Source organism: Chiloscyllium plagiosum, unplaced genomic scaffold, assembly GCF_037043375.1.
Source record: "Chiloscyllium plagiosum isolate Xiang-an unplaced genomic scaffold, Cpla_swu_hap1 HiC_scaffold_8, whole genome shotgun sequence".
NCBI lineage: Eukaryota > Metazoa > Chordata > Chondrichthyes > Orectolobiformes > Hemiscylliidae > Chiloscyllium > Chiloscyllium plagiosum.
In genome coordinates this window covers 110,837,711-110,856,204 of record NW_028270146.1, presented here as the reverse complement: position 1 = coordinate 110,856,204, position 18,494 = coordinate 110,837,711, and the positions used below count along the sequence as shown (strand labels likewise).

Here is an 18,494-nt window from a genome sequence, read left to right as displayed (position 1 = left end):
ATTACACTCAGAAAATTGCAAAGGTAATCGGGTGAGTTTCTGGATAGGATGCGTTTAGAGGGATTGGAGCCAAAAGCTGGGGAACGAGACTTGTTTAATTGTGGCTATGTGGTGAGCATGTATTTTACCGAAGTATTTTTTTCCAGGTGAACCCCAATAACGTCATGTTGCTTCCACCGGCTTTAAAGGATTAATTTTCAGCGGAGTTTGCCATCGCAGTCTGTGGCACGATCATTTAGTCTGTTCGACTGCTCACGGGAAAGGTAGTATTGTGAAACACTGTAGAAACGACCGACTTCCTTACTTTAGCTCCGACTGACCATACTCTGTGAAATTTTCCCAGATCCTCAGCTGAGGATTTTGGCTGCTGGAAGTTACCTCAGAAACACTGTTAAATCGAAATGTATTGAGCGAATCGCAAAACAGAAAGCATTTAACACGGAACACAAACAAAACTGGCATACCTCACGCATTTTCAGACACAGAGATGCATGAATGCTAAATGTGATACAGTCCGAGGGAATGAGTCATAAAGTAATCTCACAACTAACAACGGGACATTTCCAAACGACTCTTTCAAACATGCTGCAGCCTTACTGCACCACCACTTTCCAGACAATGCTGAAAAGAGAGAAAGGAAGAACATAATAAGAATTGGCCGTAAAAAGTGAATTTCACCAATCACAGTCTCGATTAGATTACCTTTCCCTTCTGATGTTTCCAGGACGGAAATGAAGGAAATGTGAGAAATTCAATAAGGTAGGACATCGAAATTCATTGGAACGATTTTCCCATTAGCTAGAAACTCAAATAACAACGAGTAGAGTCACCGTAGGACTTCGTTTCACAACAGCGATGAAATAACAGTCTCCATTCGGTTCCAGTAAAGGCTCAACCTGCCTGGGACGGCACAACTGTTTGCGATTCTCCGCGCGGGAGTCGAACACCATCATGACAGTAGAGACATTTTGGAATATTTGGCAGTATCCCACACCACAGTTAATTCCCTGCGAAGCAAACCCATTTTACTTTTGTTTTCAACATCAATATGCAGTGGACACCAAAACAGCATTTTAACAAGCTGCAGCATTGGAGTTGATCAGCAGAAATGGCAGTGGTGGGTTTCGAACCCGCGCCCCTTTCGAGACTGGAACCTGGATCCAGCGCCTTAGACCGCTCGGCCACACTACCAGCCGGCGGCGCCGCCTCATTTTCTTATATTTCCAATTGTGCTCCTGCATAACAACAGATGTAAAGTCACATGAAAAGGGTTCCATGATTCCTCTCGGACTCGCACAGCTGCTGGGATGTGCCCGGCAACAATGTCATTTTCGCAGCAGATATTGATAGCCCATCAATCCAGGCAAAAATCAATGGTAAGCTCAGTCTATCTTCTCAGACTCTTTTCAGCTACAAATGTATCTGTGAGTGCGTGAGAATATGGGTTCGCTTATGATTTGGTCAAATAAACATGAGCTGCTTGACATTACTGGAATTTCCATTCTTGCTTTGCTAAATGATTTCACCCATTGCTCGAAACAGGACGACTTTCACGTTTACACGGAACACGAAACACACCGGACTACAGGGAAAATGCACAAACCTGAGCAGGCCGTGTTCCGCATCATACCGTGCAGCATAGTTTCAGTCAATGTGTCTGTGGTTTTTTTTCAGAATAGGAGTCCCAAAGAATGTTCTCCACCCTAAAACCGGAGGTAGCATTACAATCCGAGAACGACAGATCACATTGAGAGAATGCTCTGACCTCGGAGCCAGTTCGAGATGCCACTTTCCTTGTCTTTTACCGTAACCGTGCAATTTGCTACTGAGACGTTCGCTCCTGGACATGAGCCACATGGATACCAACTGAATTGGAAACCTGTGTGGGAATCGAGGAGAAGCGACTCAATAAATTTTGCTAAATTCCGTGGTGCTTTTTAGAAATGCAGTTTCTGTTCACCTCAATCTAAAAGCCAGTTTCTGAACATAGTAACAGAAGTCAAAAGGTAATTACCTCACCCCACCCCCACTCCAGAAGAAGGTGCTAACTGCCCTTGAGTGCTTTTTGTTCTCGATGTCACGCCTGAGTCACCTTCACGTCTCTGGTTGCTGAGTGAATCATAAAGAAAGAATTTCACCAGAGCTGCAACTGCCTCACGTCCCCACTCGCACTCCCCGTTTACATTTTCCTGCTCGTCAGTGATTCAAAGAAAACCAAATGGATGCGATGTCATTCTGTAGCCTCTCTGTTGATTTCTCCGTTTCAGTTCCAACATGACTTAGATCTCGGGGCGGACCTTCATAATAGCGACGCTCTGAATGCGCAAGTAGAAAGGTTCCTCTGAGAGTGCAATTTCTTTCATTGCTGTTGCTGATTGAATGAGCCACTAACGTGCGAATTGCTCCAAAACATGATTCAGGATATCTGGTGCCAATTCTCGCACGTTGAATAACGATTGATAGCTTCCAAATGAGGTCTTTCTGAGACGACCTTGGGATACATTTGACAGACAGACACGTTCAGGAATTCGTGGTGCGCTGTGACACCAGAGCATCTGCTTCGTTCCTGTCTTTGAAGCGAGCCGCCTGCGCAAGGAAGGCAAATGCGGTACTGCTTTTCGTGGAAGGATCAGAAGGCGGTAACTACACTCTCCAACAGAATGGCATGTGGTCAGAACCAGGTTGGAGAAAAACTTAACAACGCTTTGCACTGTAATTAAATGGAATGGCATTACATTTCACGACGAGAACAGATTTGTTGAAGCAAATTCGAAGGCAGGTTTGCAGATGGGAAAGATGCAAGAAAGCTCAGCTCTTGTCCATGTAAAAGGCTGCAGTTGAAGAACAAAACAGTTTCTGCCCAGTTTCGAACTGGGGACCTTTCGCGTGTTAGGCGAACGTGATGACCACTACACTACAGAAACGAGCCACAGCCGCCTGTTCTGCGGCCCTGTGGCGTCCAGCACTGAAAGTTGAATCCGTTCTCTGTTTCACCTTTCTGTTTCCGATAGCTCGTTATTGTCCAGCGTAATCGACATCTTGAAAACGTAAAAAAGACACTTTAAATTGATGACAAGATATAGACAAAGATGTCGTCGATGTTTGTACCGTGGGGCGAGATGGAATAGGCTGGTGGAATAAACTTTCCCTGCAGCGTAACAGCTGCGACATGACCTTATGGAAGGGTGGTAAACTGAGTATTTACGTGTTTTACCCAAGTTGGTGTGAGTTGAAAACTCGACAGCATAGCTTTAAGGTGAGTGGGTTGAAAGTGACAAAGGACCTGAGGCACATTTCCCACAAAGAAGGTTGTGCGTGTATGGAATGATCTACCAGAGGATGTGGAGGAGGCTATTACACTCAGAAAATTGCAAAGGTTATCGGGTGAGTTTCTGGATAGGATGCGTTTAGAGGGATTGGAGCCAAATGCTGGGGAACGAGACTTGTTTAATTTTGGCTATGTGGTGAGCATGTATTTTACCGAAGTATTTTTTTCCAGGTGAACCCCAATAACGTCATGTTGCTTCCACCGGCTTTAAAGGATTAATTTTCAGCGGAGTTTGCCATCGCAGTCTGTGGCACAATCATTTAGTCTGTTCGACTGCTCACGGGAAAGGTAGTATTGTGAAACACTGTAGAAACGACCGACTTCCTTACTTTAGCTCCGACTGACCATACTCTGTGAAATTTTCCCAGATCCTCAGCTGAGGATTTTGGCTGCTGGAAGTTACCTCAGAAACACTGTTAAATCGAAATGTATTGAGCGAATCGCAAAACAGAAAGCATTTAACACGGAACACAAACAAAACTGGCATACCTCACGCATTTTCAGACACAGAGATGCATGAATGCTAAATGTGATACAGTCCGAGGGAATGAGTCATAAAGTAATCTCACAACTAACAACGGGACATTTCCAAACGACTCTTTCAAACATGCTGCAGCCTTACTGCACCACCACTTTCCAGACAATGCTGAAAAGAGAGAAAGGAAGAACATAATAAGAATTGGCCGTAAAAAGTGAATTTCACCAATCACAGTCTCGATTAGATTACCTTTCCCTTCTGATGTTTCCAGGACGGAAATGAAGGAAATGTGAGAAATTCAATAAGGTAGGACATCGAAATTCATTGGAACGATTTTCCCATTAGCTAGAAACTCAAATAACAACGAGTAGAGTCACCGTAGGACTTCGTTTCACAACAGCGATGAAATAACAGTCTCCATTCGGTTCCAGTAAAGGCTCAACCTGCCTGGGACGGCACAACTGTTTGCGATTCTCCGCGCGGGAGTCGAACACCATCATGACAGTAGAGACATTTTGGAATATTTGGCAGTATCCCACACCACAGTTAATTCCCTGCGAAGCAAACCCATTTTACTTTTGTTTTCAACATCAATATGCAGTGGACACCAAAACAGCATTTTAACAAGCTGCAGCATTGGAGTTGATCAGCAGAAATGGCAGTGGTGGGTTTCGAACCCGCGCCCCTTTCGAGACTGGAACCTGGATCCAGCGCCTTAGACCGCTCGGCCACACTACCACCCGGCGGCGCCGCCTCATTTTCTTATATTTCCAATTGTGCTCCTGCATAACAACAGATGTAAAGTCACATGAAAAGGGTTCCATGATTCCTCTCGGACTCGCACAGCTGCTGGGATGTGCCCGGCAACAATGTCATTTTCGCAGCAGATATTGATAGCCCATCAATCCAGGCAAAAATCAATGGTAAGCTCAGTCTATCTTCTCAGACTCTTTTCAGCTACAAATGTATCTGTGAGTGCGTGAGAATATGGGTTCGCTTATGATTTGGTCAAATAAACATGAGCTGCTTGACATTACTGGAATTTCCATTCTTGCTTTGCTAAATGATTTCACCCATTGCTCGAAACAGGACGACTTTCACGTTTACACGGAACACGAAACACACCGGACTACAGGGAAAATGCACAAACCTGAGCAGGCCGTGTTCCGCATCATACCGTGCAGCATAGTTTCAGTCAATGTGTCTGTGTTTTTTTTTCAGAATAGGAGTCCCAAAGAATGTTCTCCACCCTAAAACCGGAGGTAGCATTACAATCCGAGAACGACAGATCACATTGAGAGAATGCTCTGACCTCGGAGCCAGTTCGAGATGCCACTTTCCTTGTCTTTTACCGTAACCGTGCAATTTGCTACTGAGACGTTCGCTCCTGGACATGAGCCACATGGATACCAACTGAATTGGAAACCTGTGTGGGAATCGAGGAGAAGCGACTCAATAAATTTTGCTAAATTCCGTGGTGCTTTTTAGAAATGCAGTTTCTGTTCACCTCAATCTAAAAGCCAGTTTCTGAACATAGTAACAGAAGTCAAAAGGTAATTACCTCACCCCACCCCCACACCAGAAGAAGGTGCTAACTGCCCTTGAGTGCTTTTTGTTCTCGATGTCACGCCTGAGTCACCTTCACGTCTCTGGTTGCTGAGTGAATCATAAAGAAAGAATTTCACCAGAGCTGCAACTGCCTCACGTCCCCACTCGCACTCCCCGTTTACATTTTCCTGCTCGTCAGTGATTCAAAGAAAACCAAATGGATGCGATGTCATTCTGTAGCCTCTCTGTTGATTTCTCCGTTTCAGTTCCAACATGACTTAGATCTCGGGGCGGACCTTCATAATAGCGACGCTCTGAATGCGCAAGTAGAAAGGTTCCTCTGAGAGTGCAATTTCTTTCATTGCTGTTGCTGATTGAATGAGCCACTAACGTGCGAATTGCTCCAAAACATGATTCAGGATATCTGGTGCCAATTCTCGCACGTTGAATAACGATTGATAGCTTCCAAATGAGGTCTTTCTGAGACGACCTTGGGATACATTTGACAGACAGACACGTTCAGGAATTCGTGGTGCGCTGTGACACCAGAGCATCTGCTTCTTTCCTGTCTTTGAAGCGAGCCGCCTGCGCAAGGAAGGCAAATGCGGTACTGCTTTTCGTGGAAGGATCAGAAGGCGGTAACTACACTCTCCAACAGAATGGCATGTGGTCAGAACCAGGTTGGAGAAAAACTTAACAACGCTTTGCACTGTAATTAAATGGAATGGCATTACATTTCACGACGAGAACAGATTTGTTGAAGCAAATTCGAAGGCAGGTTTGCAGATGGGAAAGATGCAAGAAAGCTCAGCTCTTGTCCATGTAAAAGGCTGCAGTTGAAGAACAAAACAGTTTCTGCCCAGTTTCGAACTGGGGACCTTTCGCGTGTTAGGCGAACGTGATGACCACTACACTACAGAAACGAGCCACAGCCGCCTGTTCTGCGGCCCTGTGGCGTCCAGCACTGAAAGTTGAATCCGTTCTCTGTTTCACCTTTCTGTTTCCGATAGCTCGTTATTGTCCAGCGTAATCGACATCTTGAAAACGTAAAAAAGACACTTTAAATTGAAGACAAGATATAGACAAAGATGTCGTCGATGTTTGTACCGTGGGGCGAGATGGAATAGGCTGGTGGAATAAACTTTCCCTGCAGCGTAACAGCTGCGACATGACCTTATGGAAGGGTGGTAAACTGAGTATTTACGTGTTTTACCCAAGTTGGTGTGAGTTGAAAACTCGACAGCATAGCTTTAAGGTGAGTGGGTTGAAAGTGACAAAGGACCTGAGGCACATTTCCCACAAAGAAGGTTGTGCGTGTTTGGAATGATCTACCAGAGGATGTGGAGGAGGCTATTACACTCAGAAAATTGCAAAGGTAATCGGGTGAGTTTCTGGATAGGATGCGTTTAGAGGGATTGGAGCCAAATGCTGGGGAACGAGACTTGTTTAATTTTGGCTATGTGGTGAGCATGTATTTTACCGAAGTATTTTTTTCCAGGTGAACCCCAATAACGTCATGTTGCTTCCACCGGCTTTAAAGGATTAATTTTCAGCGGAGTTTGCCATCGCAGTCTGTGGCACAATCATTTAGTCTGTTCGACTGCTCACGGGAAAGGTAGTATTGTGAAACACTGTAGAAACGACCGACTTCCTTACTTTAGCTCCGACTGACCATACTCTGTGAAATTTTCCCAGATCCTCAGCTGAGGATTTTGGCTGCTGGAAGTTACCTCAGAAACACTGTTAAATCGAAATGTATTGAGCGAATCGCAAAACAGAAAGCATTTAACACGGAACACAAACAAAACTGGCATACCTCACGCATTTTCAGACACAGAGATGCATGAATGCTAAATGTGATACAGTCCGAGGGAATGAGTCATAAAGTAATCTCACAACTAACAACGGGACATTTCCAAACGACTCTTTCAAACATGCTGCAGCCTTACTGCACCACCACTTTCCAGACAATGCTGAAAAGAGAGAAAGAAAGAACATAATAAGAATTGGCCGTAAAAAGTGAATTTCACCAATCACAGTCTCGATTAGATTACCTTTCCCTTCTGATGTTTCCAGGACGGAAATGAAGGAAATGTGAGAAATTCAATAAGGTAGGACATCGAAATTCATTGGAACGATTTTCCCATTAGCTAGAAACTCAAATAACAACGAGTAGAGTCTCCGTCGGACTTCGTTTCACAACAGCGATGAAATAACAGTCTCCATTCGGTTCCAGTAAAGGCTCAACCTGCCTGGGACGGCACAACTGTTTGCGATTCTCCGCGCGGGAGTCGAACACCATCATGACAGTAGAGACATTTTGGAATATTTGGCAGTATCCCACACCACAGTTAATTCCCTGCGAAGCAAACCCATTTTACTTTTGTTTTCAACATCATTATACAGTGGACACCAAAACAGCATTTTAACAAGCTGCAGCATTGGAGTTGATCAGCAGAAATGGCAGTGGTGGGTTTCGAACCCGCGCCCCTTTCGAGACTGGAACCTGGATCCAGCGCCTTAGACCGCTCGGCCACACTACCAGCCGGCGGCGCCGCCTCATTTTCTTATATTTCCAATTGTGCTCCTGCATAACAACAGATGGAAAGTCACATGAAAACGGTTCCATGATTCCTCTCGGACTCGCACAGCTGCTGGGATGTGCCCGGCAACAATGTCATTTTCGCAGCAGATATTGATAGCCCATCAATCCAGGCAAAAATCAATGGTAAGCTCAGTCTATCTTCTCAGACTCTTTTCAGCTACAAATGTATCTGTGAGTGCGTGAGAATATGGGTTCGCTTATGATTTGGTCAAATAACCATGAGCTGCTTGACATTACTGGAATTTCCATTCTTGCTTTGCTAAATGATTTCACCCATTGCTCGAAACAGGACGACTTTCACGTTTACACGGAACACGAAACACACCGGACTACAGGGAAAATGCACAAACCTGAGCAGGCCGTGTTCCACATCATACCGTGCAGCATAGTTTCAGTCAATGTGTCTGTGTTTTTTTTTCAGAATAGGAGTCCCAAAGAATGTTCTCCACCCTAAAACCGGAGGTAGCATTACAATCCGAGAACGACAGATCACATTGAGAGAATGCTCTGACCTCGGAGCCAGTTCGAGATGCCACTTTCCTTGCCTTTTACCTTAACCGTGCAATTTGCTACTGAGACGTTCGCTCCTGGACATGAGCCACATGGATACCAACTGAATTGGAAACCTGTGTGGGAATCGAGGAGAAGCGACTCAATAAATTTTGCTAAATTCCGTGGTGCTTTTTAGAAATGCAGTTTCTGTTCACCTCAATCTAAAAGCCAGTTTCTGAACATAGTAACAGAAGTCAAAAGGTAATTACCTCACCCCACCCCCACACCAGAAGAAGGTGCTAACTGCCCTTGAGTGCTTTTTGTTCTCGATATGAAGAGCTTTCACGCCTGAGTCACCTTCACGTCTCTGGTTGCTGAGTGAATCACAAAGAAAGAATTTCACCAGAGCTGCAACTGCCTCACTTCCCCACTCGCACTCCCCGTTTACATTTTCCTGCTCGTCAGTGATTTAAAGAAAACCAAATGGATGCGATGTCATTCTGTAGCCTCTCTGTTGATTTCTCCGTTTCAGTTCCAACATGACTTAGATCTCGGGGCGGACCTTCATAATAGCGACGCTCTGAATGCGCAAGTAGAAAGGTTCCTCTGAGAGTGCAATTTCTTTCATTGCTGTTGCTGATTGAATGAGCCACTAACGTGCGAATTGCTCCAAAACATGATTCAGGATATCTGGTGCCAATTCTCGCACGTTGAATAACGATTGATAGCTTCCAAATGAGGTCTTTCTGAGACGACCTTGGGATACATTTGACAGACAGACACGTTCAGGAATTCGTGGTGCGCTGTGACACCAGAGCATCTGCTTCTTTCCTGTCTTTGAAGCGAGCCGCCTGCGCAAGGAAGGCAAATGCGGTACTGCTTTTCGTGGAAGGATCAGAAGGCGGTAACTACACTCTCCAACAGAATGGCATGTGGTCAGAACCAGGTTGGAGAAAAACTTAACAACGCTTTGCACTGTAATTAAATGGAATGGCATTACATTTCACGACGAGAACAGATTTGTTGAAGCAAATTCGAAGGCAGGTTTGCAGATGGGAAAGATGCAAGAAAGCTCAGCTCTTGTCCATGTAAAAGGCTGCAGTTGAAGAACAAAACAGTTTCTGCCCAGTTTCGAACTGGGGACCTTTCGCGTGTTAGGCGAACGTGATGACCACTACACTACAGAAACGAGCCACAGCCGCCTGTTCTGCGGCCCTGTGGCGTCCAGCACTGAAAGTTGAATCCGTTCTCTGTTTCACCTTTCTGTTTCCGATAGCTCGTTATTGTCCAGCGTAATCGACATCTTGAAAACGTAAAAAAGACACTTTAAATTGATGACAAGATATAGACAAAGATGTCGTCGATGTTTGTACCGTGGGGCGAGATGGAATAGGCTGGTGGAATAAACTTTCCCTGCAGCGTAACAGCTGCGACATGACCTTATGGAAGGGTGGTAAACTGAGTATTTACGTGTTTTACCCAAGTTGGTGTGAGTTGAAAACTCGACAGCATAGCTTTAAGGTGAGTGGGTTGAAAGTGACAAAGGACCTGAGGCACATTTCCCACAAAGAAGGTTGTGCGTGTTTGGAATGATCTACCAGAGGATGTGGAGGAGGCTATTACACTCAGAAAATTGCAAAGGTAATCGGGTGAGTTTCTGGATAGGATGCGTTTAGAGGGATTGGAGCCAAATGCTGGGGAACGAGACTTGTTTAATTTTGGCTATGTGGTGAGCATGTATTTTACCGAAGTATTTTTTTCCAGGTGAACCCCAATAACGTCATGTTGCTTCCACCGGCTTTAAAGGATTAATTTTCAGCGGAGTTTGCCATCGCAGTCTGTGGCACAATCATTTAGTCTGTTCGACTGCTCACGGGAAAGGTAGTATTGTGAAACACTGTAGAAACGACCGACTTCCTTACTTTAGCTCCGACTGACCATACTCTGTGAAATTTTCCCAGATCCTCAGCTGAGGATTTTGGCTGCTGGAAGTTACCTCAGAAACACTGTTAAATCGAAATGTATTGAGCGAATCGCAAAACAGAAAGCATTTAACACGGAACACAAACAAAACTGGCATACCTCACGCATTTTCAGACACAGAGATGCATGAATGCTAAATGTGATACAGTCCGAGGGAATGAGTCATAAAGTAATCTCACAACTAACAACGGGACATTTCCAAACGACTCTTTCAAACATGCTGCAGCCTTACTGCACCACCACTTTCCAGACAATGCTGAAAAGAGAGAAAGAAAGAACATAATAAGAATTGGCCGTAAAAAGTGAATTTCACCAATCACAGTCTCGATTAGATTACCTTTCCCTTCTGATGTTTCCAGGACGGAAATGAAGGAAATGTGAGAAATTCAATAAGGTAGGACATCGAAATTCATTGGAACGATTTTCCCATTAGCTAGAAACTCAAATAACAACGAGTAGAGTCTCCGTCGGACTTCGTTTCACAACAGCGATGAAATAACAGTCTCCATTCGGTTCCAGTAAAGGCTCAACCTGCCTGGGACGGCACAACTGTTTGCGATTCTCCGCGCGGGAGTCGAACACCATCATGACAGTAGAGACATTTTGGAATATTTGGCAGTATCCCACACCACAGTTAATTCCCTGCGAAGCAAACCCATTTTACTTTTGTTTTCAACATCATTATACAGTGGACACCAAAACAGCATTTTAACAAGCTGCAGCATTGGAGTTGATCAGCAGAAATGGCAGTGGTGGGTTTCGAACCCGCGCCCCTTTCGAGACTGGAACCTGGATCCAGCGCCTTAGACCGCTCGGCCACACTACCAGCCGGCGGCGCCGCCTCATTTTCTTATATTTCCAATTGTGCTCCTGCATAACAACAGATGGAAAGTCACATGAAAACGGTTCCATGATTCCTCTCGGACTCGCACAGCTGCTGGGATGTGCCCGGCAACAATGTCATTTTCGCAGCAGATATTGATAGCCCATCAATCCAGGCAAAAATCAATGGTAAGCTCAGTCTATCTTCTCAGACTCTTTTCAGCTACAAATGTATCTGTGAGTGCGTGAGAATATGGGTTCGCTTATGATTTGGTCAAATAACCATGAGCTGCTTGACATTACTGGAATTTCCATTCTTGCTTTGCTAAATGATTTCACCCATTGCTCGAAACAGGACGACTTTCACGTTTACACGGAACACGAAACACACCGGACTACAGGGAAAATGCACAAACCTGAGCAGGCCGTGTTCCACATCATACCGTGCAGCATAGTTTCAGTCAATGTGTCTGTGTTTTTTTTTCAGAATAGGAGTCCCAAAGAATGTTCTCCACCCTAAAACCGGAGGTAGCATTACAATCCGAGAACGACAGATCACATTGAGAGAATGCTCTGACCTCGGAGCCAGTTCGAGATGCCACTTTCCTTGCCTTTTACCTTAACCGTGCAATTTGCTACTGAGACGTTCGCTCCTGGACATGAGCCACATGGATACCAACTGAATTGGAAACCTGTGTGGGAATCGAGGAGAAGCGACTCAATAAATTTTGCTAAATTCCGTGGTGCTTTTTAGAAATGCAGTTTCTGTTCACCTCAATCTAAAAGCCAGTTTCTGAACATAGTAACAGAAGTCAAAAGGTAATTACCTCACCCCACCCCCACACCAGAAGAAGGTGCTAACTGCCCTTGAGTGCTTTTTGTTCTCGATATGAAGAGCTTTCACGCCTGAGTCACCTTCACGTCTCTGGTTGCTGAGTGAATCACAAAGAAAGAATTTCACCAGAGCTGCAACTGCCTCACTTCCCCACTCGCACTCCCCGTTTACATTTTCCTGCTCGTCAGTGATTTAAAGAAAACCAAATGGATGCGATGTCATTCTGTAGCCTCTCTGTTGATTTCTCCGTTTCAGTTCCAACATGACTTAGATCTCGGGGCGGACCTTCATAATAGCGACGCTCTGAATGCGCAAGTAGAAAGGTTCCTCTGAGAGTGCAATTTCTTTCATTGCTGTTGCTGATTGAATGAGCCACTAACGTGCGAATTGCTCCAAAACATGATTCAGGATATCTGGTGCCAATTCTCGCACGTTGAATAACGATTGATAGCTTCCAAATGAGGTCTTTCTGAGACGACCTTGGGATACATTTGACAGACAGACACGTTCAGGAATTCGTGGTGCGCTGTGACACCAGAGCATCTGCTTCTTTCCTGTCTTTGAAGCGAGCCGCCTGCGCAAGGAAGGCAAATGCGGTACTGCTTTTCGTGGAAGGATCAGAAGGCGGTAACTACACTCTCCAACAGAATGGCATGTGGTCAGAACCAGGTTGGAGAAAAACTTAACAACGCTTTGCACTGTAATTAAATGGAATGGCATTACATTTCACGACGAGAACAGATTTGTTGAAGCAAATTCGAAGGCAGGTTTGCAGATGGGAAAGATGCAAGAAAGCTCAGCTCTTGTCCATGTAAAAGGCTGCAGTTGAAGAACAAAACAGTTTCTGCCCAGTTTCGAACTGGGGACCTTTCGCGTGTTAGGCGAACGTGATGACCACTACACTACAGAAACGAGCCACAGCCGCCTGTTCTGCGGCCCTGTGGCGTCCAGCACTGAAAGTTGAATCCGTTCTCTGTTTCACCTTTCTGTTTCCGATAGCTCGTTATTGTCCAGCGTAATCGACATCTTGAAAACGTAAAAAAGACACTTTAAATTGATGACAAGATATAGACAAAGATGTCGTCGATGTTTGTACCGTGGGGCGAGATGGAATAGGCTGGTGGAATAAACTTTCCCTGCAGCGTAACAGCTGCGACATGACCTTATGGAAGGGTGGTAAACTGAGTATTTACGTGTTTTACCCAAGTTGGTGTGAGTTGAAAACTCGACAGCATAGCTTTAAGGTGAGTGGGTTGAAAGTGACAAAGGACCTGAGGCACATTTCCCACAAAGAAGGTTGTGCGTGTTTGGAATGATCTACCAGAGGATGTGGAGGAGGCTATTACACTCAGAAAATTGCAAAGGTAATCGGGTGAGTTTCTGGATAGGATGCGTTTAGAGGGATTGGAGCCAAATGCTGGGGAACGAGACTTGTTTAATTTTGGCTATGTGGTGAGCATGTATTTTACCGAAGTATTTTTTTCCAGGTGAACCCCAATAACGTCATGTTGCTTCCACCGGCTTTAAAGGATTAATTTTCAGCGGAGTTTGCCATCGCAGTCTGTGGCACAATCATTTAGTCTGTTCGACTGCTCACGGGAAAGGTAGTATTGTGAAACACTGTAGAAACGACCGACTTCCTTACTTTAGCTCCGACTGACCATACTCTGTGAAATTTTCCCAGATCCTCAGCTGAGGATTTTGGCTGCTGGAAGTTACCTCAGAAACACTGTTAAATCGAAATGTATTGAGCGAATCGCAAAACAGAAAGCATTTAACACGGAACACAAACAAAACTGGCATACCTCACGCATTTTCAGACACAGAGATGCATGAATGCTAAATGTGATACAGTCCGAGGGAATGAGTCATAAAGTAATCTCACAACTAACAACGGGACATTTCCAAACGACTCTTTCAAACATGCTGCAGCCTTACTGCACCACCACTTTCCAGACAATGCTGAAAAGAGAGAAAGAAAGAACATAATAAGAATTGGCCGTAAAAAGTGAATTTCACCAATCACAGTCTCGATTAGATTACCTTTCCCTTCTGATGTTTCCAGGACGGAAATGAAGGAAATGTGAGAAATTCAATAAGGTAGGACATCGAAATTCATTGGAACGATTTTCCCATTAGCTAGAAACTCAAATAACAACGAGTAGAGTCTCCGTCGGACTTCGTTTCACAACAGCGATGAAATAACAGTCTCCATTCGGTTCCAGTAAAGGCTCAACCTGCCTGGGACGGCACAACTGTTTGCGATTCTCCGCGCGGGAGTCGAACACCATCATGACAGTAGAGACATTTTGGAATATTTGGCAGTATCCCACACCACAGTTAATTCCCTGCGAAGCAAACCCATTTTACTTTTGTTTTCAACATCATTATACAGTGGACACCAAAACAGCATTTTAACAAGCTGCAGCATTGGAGTTGATCAGCAGAAATGGCAGTGGTGGGTTTCGAACCCGCGCCCCTTTCGAGACTGGAACCTGGATCCAGCGCCTTAGACCGCTCGGCCACACTACCAGCCGGCGGCGCCGCCTCATTTTCTTATATTTCCAATTGTGCTCCTGCATAACAACAGATGGAAAGTCACATGAAAACGGTTCCATGATTCCTCTCGGACTCGCACAGCTGCTGGGATGTGCCCGGCAACAATGTCATTTTCGCAGCAGATATTGATAGCCCATCAATCCAGGCAAAAATCAATGGTAAGCTCAGTCTATCTTCTCAGACTCTTTTCAGCTACAAATGTATCTGTGAGTGCGTGAGAATATGGGTTCGCTTATGATTTGGTCAAATAACCATGAGCTGCTTGACATTACTGGAATTTCCATTCTTGCTTTGCTAAATGATTTCACCCATTGCTCGAAACAGGACGACTTTCACGTTTACACGGAACACGAAACACACCGGACTACAGGGAAAATGCACAAACCTGAGCAGGCCGTGTTCCACATCATACCGTGCAGCATAGTTTCAGTCAATGTGTCTGTGTTTTTTTTTCAGAATAGGAGTCCCAAAGAATGTTCTCCACCCTAAAACCGGAGGTAGCATTACAATCCGAGAACGACAGATCACATTGAGAGAATGCTCTGACCTCGGAGCCAGTTCGAGATGCCACTTTCCTTGCCTTTTACCTTAACCGTGCAATTTGCTACTGAGACGTTCGCTCCTGGACATGAGCCACATGGATACCAACTGAATTGGAAACCTGTGTGGGAATCGAGGAGAAGCGACTCAATAAATTTTGCTAAATTCCGTGGTGCTTTTTAGAAATGCAGTTTCTGTTCACCTCAATCTAAAAGCCAGTTTCTGAACATAGTAACAGAAGTCAAAAGGTAATTACCTCACCCCACCCCCACACCAGAAGAAGGTGCTAACTGCCCTTGAGTGCTTTTTGTTCTCGATATGAAGAGCTTTCACGCCTGAGTCACCTTCACGTCTCTGGTTGCTGAGTGAATCACAAAGAAAGAATTTCACCAGAGCTGCAACTGCCTCACTTCCCCACTCGCACTCCCCGTTTACATTTTCCTGCTCGTCAGTGATTTAAAGAAAACCAAATGGATGCGATGTCATTCTGTAGCCTCTCTGTTGATTTCTCCGTTTCAGTTCCAACATGACTTAGATCTCGGGGCGGACCTTCATAATAGCGACGCTCTGAATGCGCAAGTAGAAAGGTTCCTCTGAGAGTGCAATTTCTTTCATTGCTGTTGCTGATTGAATGAGCCACTAACGTGCGAATTGCTCCAAAACATGATTCAGGATATCTGGTGCCAATTCTCGCACGTTGAATAACGATTGATAGCTTCCAAATGAGGTCTTTCTGAGACGACCTTGGGATACATTTGACAGACAGACACGTTCAGGAATTCGTGGTGCGCTGTGACACCAGAGCATCTGCTTCTTTCCTGTCTTTGAAGCGAGCCGCCTGCGCAAGGAAGGCAAATGCGGTACTGCTTTTCGTGGAAGGATCAGAAGGCGGTAACTACACTCTCCAACAGAATGGCATGTGGTCAGAACCAGGTTGGAGAAAAACTTAACAACGCTTTGCACTGTAATTAAATGGAATGGCATTACATTTCACGACGAGAACAGATTTGTTGAAGCAAATTCGAAGGCAGGTTTGCAGATGGGAAAGATGCAAGAAAGCTCAGCTCTTGTCCATGTAAAAGGCTGCAGTTGAAGAACAAAACAGTTTCTGCCCAGTTTCGAACTGGGGACCTTTCGCGTGTTAGGCGAACGTGATGACCACTACACTACAGAAACGAGCCACAGCCGCCTGTTCTGCGGCCCTGTGGCGTCCAGCACTGAAAGTTGAATCCGTTCTCTGTTTCACCTTTCTGTTTCCGATAGCTCGTTATTGTCCAGCGTAATCGACATCTTGAAAACGTAAAAAAGACACTTTAAATTGATGACAAGATATAGACAAAGATGTCGTCGATGTTTGTACCGTGGGGCGAGATGGAATAGGCTGGTGGAATAAACTTTCCCTGCAGCGTAACAGCTGCGACATGACCTTATGGAAGGGTGGTAAACTGAGTATTTACGTGTTTTACCCAAGTTGGTGTGAGTTGAAAACTCGACAGCATAGCTTTAAGGTGAGTGGGTTGAAAGTGACAAAGGACCTGAGGCACATTTCCCACAAAGAAGGTTGTGCGTGTTTGGAATGATCTACCAGAGGATGTGGAGGAGGCTATTACACTCAGAAAATTGCAAAGGTAATCGGGTGAGTTTCTGGATAGGATGCGTTTAGAGGGATTGGAGCCAAATGCTGGGGAACGAGACTTGTTTAATTTTGGCTATGTGGTGAGCATGTATTTTACCGAAGTATTTTTTTCCAGGTGAACCCCAATAACGTCATGTTGCTTCCACCGGCTTTAAAGGATTAATTTTCAGCGGAGTTTGCCATCGCAGTCTGTGGCACAATCATTTAGTCTGTTCGACTGCTCACGGGAAAGGTAGTATTGTGAAACACTGTAGAAACGACCGACTTCCTTACTTTAGCTCCGACTGACCATACTCTGTGAAATTTTCCCAGATCCTCAGCTGAGGATTTTGGCTGCTGGAAGTTACCTCAGAAACACTGTTAAATCGAAATGTATTGAGCGAATCGCAAAACAGAAAGCATTTAACACGGAACACAAACAAAACTGGCATACCTCACGCATTTTCAGACACAGAGATGCATGAATGCTAAATGTGATACAGTCCGAGGGAATGAGTCATAAAGTAATCTCACAACTAACAACGGGACATTTCCAAACGACTCTTTCAAACATGCTGCAGCCTTACTGCACCACCACTTTCCAGACAATGCTGAAAAGAGAGAAAGAAAGAACATAATAAGAATTGGCCGTAAAAAGTGAATTTCACCAATCACAGTCTCGATTAGATTACCTTTCCCTTCTGATGTTTCCAGGACGGAAATGAAGGAAATGTGAGAAATTCAATAAGGTAGGACATCGAAATTCATTGGAACGATTTTCCCATTAGCTAGAAACTCAAATAACAACGAGTAGAGTCACCGTAGGACTTCGTTTCACAACAGCGATGAAATAACAGTCTCCATTCGGTTCCAGTAAAGGCTCAACCTGCCTGGGACGGCACAACTGTTTGCGATTCTCCGCGCGGGAGTCGAACACCATCATGACAGTAGAGACATTTTGGAATATTTGGCAGTATCCCACACCACAGTTAATTCCCTGCGAAGCAAACCCATTTTACTTTTGTTTTCAACATCAATATGCAGTGGACACCAAAACAGCATTTTAACAAGCTGCAGCATTGGAGTTGATCAGCAGAAATGGCAGTGGTGGGTTTCGAACCCGCGCCCCTTTCGAGACTGGAACCTGGATCCAGCGCCTTAGACCGCTCGGCCACACTACCACCCGGCGGCGCCGCCTCATTTTCTTATATTTCCAATTGTGCTCCTGCATAACAACAGATGTAAAGTCACATGAAAAGGGTTCCATGATTCCTCTCGGACTCGCACAGCTGCTGGGATGTGCCCGGCAACAATGTCATTTTCGCAGCAGATATTGATAGCCCATCAATCCAGGCAAAAATCAATGGTAAGCTCAGTCTATCTTCTCAGACTCTTTTCAGCTACAAATGTATCTGTGAGTGCGTGAGAATATGGGTTCGCTTATGATTTGGTCAAATAAACATGAGCTGCTTGACATTACTGGAATTTCCATTCTTGCTTTGCTAAATGATTTCACCCATTGCTCGAAACAGGACGACTTTCACGTTTACACGGAACACGAAACACACCGGACTACAGGGAAAATGCACAAACCTGAGCAGGCCGTGTTCCGCATCATACCGTGCAGCATAGTTTCAGTCAATGTGTCTGTGTTTTTTTTTCCGAATAGGAGTCCCAAAGAATGTTCTC

At 44.9% G+C, this 18,494-nt stretch overlaps 5 non-coding genes across 5 annotated transcripts; all 5 read right to left on the bottom strand.

Moving 5' to 3' along the window:
- Window positions 1-2,851: 2,851 nt before the first annotated feature.
- trnav-aac (transfer RNA valine (anticodon AAC)) lies at window positions 2,852-2,924 on the bottom strand. The gene has a single exon. It is a non-coding gene; the product is annotated as a tRNA-Val (tRNA).
- A 3,280-nt stretch (window positions 2,925-6,204) lies between these two features.
- On the bottom strand, window positions 6,205-6,277 carry trnav-aac (transfer RNA valine (anticodon AAC)). The gene has a single exon. It is a non-coding gene; the product is annotated as a tRNA-Val (tRNA).
- Window positions 6,278-9,567: 3,290 nt separating this feature from the next.
- Window positions 9,568-9,640, bottom strand: trnav-aac (transfer RNA valine (anticodon AAC)). Its single transcript has one exon. It is a non-coding gene; the product is annotated as a tRNA-Val (tRNA).
- Window positions 9,641-12,930: 3,290 nt separating this feature from the next.
- Window positions 12,931-13,003, bottom strand: trnav-aac (transfer RNA valine (anticodon AAC)). Its single transcript has one exon. It is a non-coding gene; the product is annotated as a tRNA-Val (tRNA).
- Window positions 13,004-16,293: 3,290 nt separating this feature from the next.
- trnav-aac (transfer RNA valine (anticodon AAC)) lies at window positions 16,294-16,366 on the bottom strand. The gene has a single exon. It is a non-coding gene; the product is annotated as a tRNA-Val (tRNA).
- Between the last annotated feature and the right edge of the window lie 2,128 nt (window positions 16,367-18,494).